General features: G+C 40.0%; 1 non-coding gene across 1 annotated transcript; it reads left to right on the plus strand.

Moving 5' to 3' along the window:
- Window positions 1–218: 218 nt before the first annotated feature.
- LOC116464652 (small nucleolar RNA U3) lies at window positions 219–431 on the plus strand. Its single transcript, XR_004246975.1, has one exon. It is a non-coding gene; the product is annotated as a small nucleolar RNA U3 (small nucleolar RNA).
- The last annotated feature ends 5,887 nt before the right edge of the window (window positions 432–6,318 follow it).

Below are 6,318 nucleotides of genomic sequence, written 5' to 3' on the forward strand. Positions count from 1 at the left end.
AGAAGACAGTAGGATCATAGTTTTCAAAGAAGTGAATGGAAATAACTGCCAATCTGGAATTCCATACTCATTGAAATATGCCAATTTTCTGATGATTAGTTTGAAATAGTGACATTTTCAGATAACCAGTAGACCCTCACTAAAGGAAATTCTGAAGGATGGAGTTTAGGCTAAAGGAAAGTGATCCAGGTACAATAATAATCATATAAGAAATTGTGAAGACTGTATTTTCAAGGTTCATTTCTATAGTTCCCTACTGGAGAAGTTTATCTGAACATGTGGAACACCAGGAAACAGGAAGAAGCACAGCATTCTCTCCTAAATGTGAAGCCAGCCGTTGGTGTTGCTTTGCTGTAACTGCTATTTGCCATTGATGATTATTTTCCTCTTCTTCCCAGAGAGTAAGAGGCAGAGGATGCAGTCTGTGTGGTTCCCATTAAAAAGAAAGAAAAAGAAAGGAAGAAAGGAAGGAAGGAAGGAAAGGAAGGAAGAAAGAAAAAATTTGTGGATTGAATAACAAAGGGATAACAAAGAAAGAGAAATAAAAAAAGAATTGCTCTTCTTTGTGAAAATGTGATGCTCTCTGAGTTAAAACGTTATCTCTAAAGTCTTTGTAAAATGCAAACATGCTATAAAAAAGGGGTGACATATGACGTCCTTAACATTTTCTGATATAGTGTGTGTTCTAATATAGAAAGTGTGTTCTTGGCTGGGCGCGGTTCCTCACTCCTGTAATCACAGCACATTGGGAGGCTGAGGCAGGTGGATCACCTGAGGTCGGGAGTTTGAGACCAACCTGGCCAACTTGGCAAAACCCCATCTCTACTAAAAATACCAAAAATTAACTGGGCATGGTGGTGGGCACATGTAATCCCAGCTACTTGGGAGGCTGAGACAGGAGAATAGCTTGAACCGGGGAGGCAGAGGTTGCAGTGAGCCAAGATCCCGCCAGTGCACTCCAGCATGGGCAACAAGGGTGAAACTCCATCTCAAACGAACAAATAGAAAACGTGTTCTCTGTAAGATTACTGCTCCAAGTGCCTTGAAAATAAGGTTCAAATAAGTGTGGGAAATGTGGTGTTAAACAAAGGGAAACCAGATTCTTAACTGTTGAACTTCATAGCACCTTTAAGTATGCTAATGTACATTTTGAGTTTCCAAGAGAGTGATAAAGTATGCGTTTCCCAATTTTATTTAACCGCAGATTTTATTGTTCTCAGAACAATTTAATAGATTGGCATTCCTATAGATTACATTTAAAGCCCCTCTGTCCCTAGCATGGTCCCTGAGATTCTTCATCAAATTAGATGATATTCCTGGAACATGGAGGCATGGGATGGGTAAATCCTTACAGAAACACGAGAAAACAACAAGATTAAGAGTATGAAGTGGCTCATGGGATGGAAGATCCAGATTGGGGAGCTCCCTTGTGAGAATGAGAATTGCAAAAGCACAAGGGGTAAAATGGCAAATGGAAACATGTGCCCTTGTGCTGATGCTTCTATTGCTCAACTGCATGGGTCATCCATGAGTATTTGCAATCTTTTGGCAGTATAAATGAAAATGGTTTAGATGGGAAATAAACAGAGACCTCAAAAACATGCAACTGGGGCTATTTCTGATTTATCTGATTTGGAAGCATTGTCCACTGACCATTTTTAGAATCATATCTGAAATTTCATCTCAATGGTAACTTTTTGCCTTATTACTAGATACAAAATAATAAAATCAGGTGTGTTTCCATTATACAATATTGATATGACTTTATATACCATGACCAAATATTTGCTACATAAAATAATCTTCATCAGGCTGGGCGCGGTGGCTCATGCCTGTAATCCCAGCACTTTGGGAGGCCGAGGCAGGTGGATCATCTGAGGTCAGGAGTTCGAGACCAGCCTGACCAAGATGGAGAAACCCTGTCTCTACTAAATACAAAAAAGTTAACTGGGCATGGTGGTGCATGTCTGCAGTCCCAGCTACTTGAGAGGCTGAGGCAGGAGAATCACTTGAACTCGGGAGATGGAGGCTGCAGTGAGCCGAGATTACACCATTGCACTCCAGCCTGGGCAACAAGAGCAAAACTCCATCTCAAAATAAATAAATAAATAATAATAATCTTCATTAGATACCTATAGATTGTTTCTCACTCATCAGCAACATTCATGTCTATGTTAGCACTGAAAGGAGTGATATATTCCCAAGCAATAATATTTATCCAAGTAAGTTTAGAATTAAAAAATTAATAGATTAGTACCAAAATTATGAAATATCATTAAAACATTTTAAAACGTATTTTTATGTAAGGGAATAAGAATTTTACATACAACTCAATGTAAACACATCTAGTATATTTTTAATTTTTTAATTCATATATTTTCTAATGACTCATATACAGAATATATACATCATTTTCACAAAACACTAAGGAAAAGGCAATCCAATTAATGGTTAGAATGTTTAATAGATATTTCATAAAAGAGAATATTCAAATAACATAGATGTCTCTAATGAATTAACTTTAAAAGTTTGATCTCTTTGATCATTCTTTCCTTTTAATTTTTAATTTTCAAATTTAACTTTTTTTAAGAACACCTAGCATGAGATTTACCCTTTTATCAGATTTTAAACTGTATAATACAGTATGGTCATCTGTAGTCACAGTGTTTTACAGTGGCTCTCGAGAACTTATTCATTTTGCATAATAAATTTTATACCCATCAGCAACTCCCTTTTTCCCTCTCTTCCTAGCCCCTGGAAACCACAATTCTATTCTTCGTTTCCATTAGTTTGACTATTTTTGATATGTCATGTAAATGAAATCATGCGGTATTTTCCCTTCTGTGACTGGTATATTTTGCTTAGCATAGTTTTTTCCAGGTTCATTCATATTGTTTTATATGGTAGAATTTCTTTCTTTTTTAAGACTGAATAATATTCCATTGTATATATACATACAAAATTCCATTCATTTCTAAATGGGCATTTAGGTTTTCATTTATTTTGGCTTTTGCAAATAGTGCTACAATAAATATTGGAGTGCTAATATCTCTTTAAGATTCTGATTCAAAGTTTTTGGATAAATACCCGAAGTGGGGTTGCTGGATCATATGGTAATTCTATTTCTAATTTTTTGAGGAATCTCCATATTGATTTTCACAATGGCCGCACCGTTTTGTGTTCCTGCCAACAGTACATAAGGGTTCCAATTTCTCCACAGCCAAAAAAAAAAAAAAAAAAAAAAAAAAAAAAAAAATACAGATTGAGTATCCCTAATCCAAATATCTGAAATCTGAAATGCTCCAAAATCTGAATCTTTCTAATATTCCAAAATCTGAAAACATCTGAAACGTGAAACACTTCTGGCCTCAAGCATTTTGGTAAGGGATAGTCAGTAAGTGTGAGTGGTATCTCATTGTCGTTGTGATTGCATTTCCCTGATGATTAGTGACATTGAATGTCTCTTCATATACCTGTTGACTCTTCATATGTCTTCTTCAAAGAAATGTCCATTCAAGTCCTTAGCCCATTTTAAAATCAAGTTATTAGGGTTTTGTGGGGTTTTTTGTTGTTGTTGTTGTTGCTGTCAAGTCATAGCAGTTTCGTATATATTTTGGAGATTAGCCCCTTATCAGATGTCTGGTTTGCAAATATTTCTCTCTTTCCATAGGTTGTCTTCTTACTCTGTTTCCTTCACTGTGCAGAAGCTTTTTTAGTTTGATGTAGCCCACTTGTCCATTTTTACTTTTGTTGCCTGAGCTTTTGATATCATTTCCATGAAATCACTGGATATACTGATGTCATAAAGCTTTTCCCTTATGTTTTCTTCTGTGGGTTTTGCAACTTTCAGGTCTTATAGTGAAGTCTTCAATAGGTTTTTAGTTGATTGTCATTACTCTGTGCCCTTTATTATAAAATATTTTGGCTTTAGAGTTCTTATATATTAAATGACAAGCCCTGGACTAAATAATCTCTAAGCACCCTTCCAGCTCTATTCTTCTGTGATTCATAATTTTACGAAAAAAATGTGGAATTCTCACTTCTCTTTACGATACAGTCACTATACAAGCATTGTTTTTGGCGGCTGTTCAATTGAAAGAACTAAATTACTAGCAGACAGATCACGTCACCTGGGAATTTTTTCTTACTATCTTACCACAGAAACTCAATTAATCTTAGGACTCTTGCTTTTGACTTTTCCCAAGAAACTTTTAAATCTGCCATTCTGTCAACTAACATTTATTGGATTCCTACTATATGTGTGGACGCAGGGTTAGGCGTGTGGGATAGAAAGATGAATACAACACATTGATGGTTTTAAAGGCAATGACACTATAGTGGGGGAGATTGAGATGTATGCTATATGGGCAATACCACAAAAGAGATATGTGCAGGATATTATGGGCATAGGAGAAAATAGGATATAACTCAACTTGAAAGGGGTGATAATGGAAGGTTTCCAAGTAGAGATTTTACCTTATATTGTTCCTCAAGCTGAGGTGTGTACTTGTGGAAGAATGTTAGGCAGAGCATGCCAAAGAATGAGAACAGTATGAGCAGATGAGCAGAAGTGACAAAAATAGCATTATGGAAAAGGTAGTTCAATCGTAGTTGTCTGCCCTATACCCCTTGTTTCTTTTTTGTTTTCTTTGTCCTTTAAAATGTTTTTTTGAGGCAGGATCTCAGTCTGTCACCCAGGCTGGAGTGCAATCACATGATCCAGGCTCACTCCAGCCTCTGCCTCCTGGGTTTAAGCAATCCTCCTGCCTCAGCCTCTTGAGTAGCTGGAACTATAGGCGCAGGCCACTGCACCCAGCTAATTTTTGTATTTTTTTTGTAGAGACTGGGTTTTGCCATGTTGCCCAGGCTGTTCTAAAACTCCTGAGCTCAGGTGATCCACCCACTTCGGCCTCCTAAAGTGCTGGGATTACAGGCATGAGCCACTGCCCCAGCCCTCTTTCTGGTTTTAGCAGTATATTTTTCCCTCACTCCAACTATGTGGTAGAACTATTAAGCGTATTACACAGCCCAGTTAACTATAGGCCTGGGTATATGACCCAGACTAAGCCAATCATTACATAGCATTCTCCTGGCTGGAGCAGTTCATCCAAGGAATGGCATATGACCCAAGCCAGATGAATCAGATTATATTCCTAGGGGTTTATTACACTAAAGTAGCAATTGAAAAACGGTGTCGGAGTGGTGGAGCCAAGATGGCCGAATAGGAACGGCTCCAGTCTATAGCTCCCAGCCCGAGCGACACAGAAGACGGGTGATTTCTGCATTTCTGCTTGAGGTACCGGGTTCATTTCACTAGGGAGTGCCAAACAGTGGGTGCAGGACAGTCGGTGCAGCGCACTGTACGCGAGCGGAAGCAGGGCGAGGCATTGCCTCACTTGGGAAGCACAAGGGGTCAGGGATTTCCCTTTCATAGTCAAAGAAAGGGGTAACAGACGGCACCTGGAAACTTGGGTCACTCTCCCCCTAATACTGCACTTTTCAAACGGGCTTGGAAAATGGCACAACAGGAGATTGTGTACCGCACCTGGCTTGGAGGGTCCTATGCCCACGGAGTCTCTCTGATTGCTAGCACAGCAGTCTGAGATCAAACTGCAAGGTGGCAGCGAGGCTGAGGGAGGGGAGCCCGCCATTGCCCAGGCTTGCTTAGGTAAACAAAGCAGCCAGGAAGCTCGAATTGGGTGGAGCCCACCACAGCTCAAGGAGGCCTGCCTGCCACTATAGGCTCCACCTCTGGGGGCAGGGCACAGACAAACAAAAATTCAGCAGGAACCTCTGCAGACTTCAATGTCCCTGTCTGGCTGACAGCTTTGAAGAGAGTAGTGGTTCCCAGCATGCAGCTGGAGATCAGAGAACGGACAGACTGCCTCCTAAAGTGGGTCCCTGACCCCTGAGCAGCCTAAATGGGAGGCACCCCCCAGTAGGGACAGACTGACACCTCACATGGCCAGCTATTCCTCTGAGACAAAACTTCCAGAGGAACTATCAGACAGCTGAATTTGTGGTGTCACGAAAATCCGCTGTTCTGCAGCCACTGCTGCTGACACCCAGCCAAACAGGGTCTGGAGTGGACCTCTAGCAAACTCCAACAGACCTGCAGCTGAGGGTCCTGTCTGGTAGAAGGAAAACTAACAAACAGAAAGGACATCCACACCAAAAACCCATCTGTACATCACCATCATCAAAGACCAAAAGTAGATAAAACCACAAAGATGGGGAAAAAACAGAGCAGAAAAACTGGAAACTCTAAAAGGCAGAGCACCTCTCCTCCTCCAAAGGAACGCAGTTCCTCACCAGCAA

The sequence above is a fragment of the Hylobates moloch genome, unplaced genomic scaffold (genome assembly GCF_009828535.3).
Source record: "Hylobates moloch isolate HMO894 unplaced genomic scaffold, HMol_V3 SCAFFOLD_1195, whole genome shotgun sequence".
In the NCBI taxonomy this organism is placed as follows: domain Eukaryota; kingdom Metazoa; phylum Chordata; class Mammalia; order Primates; family Hylobatidae; genus Hylobates; species Hylobates moloch.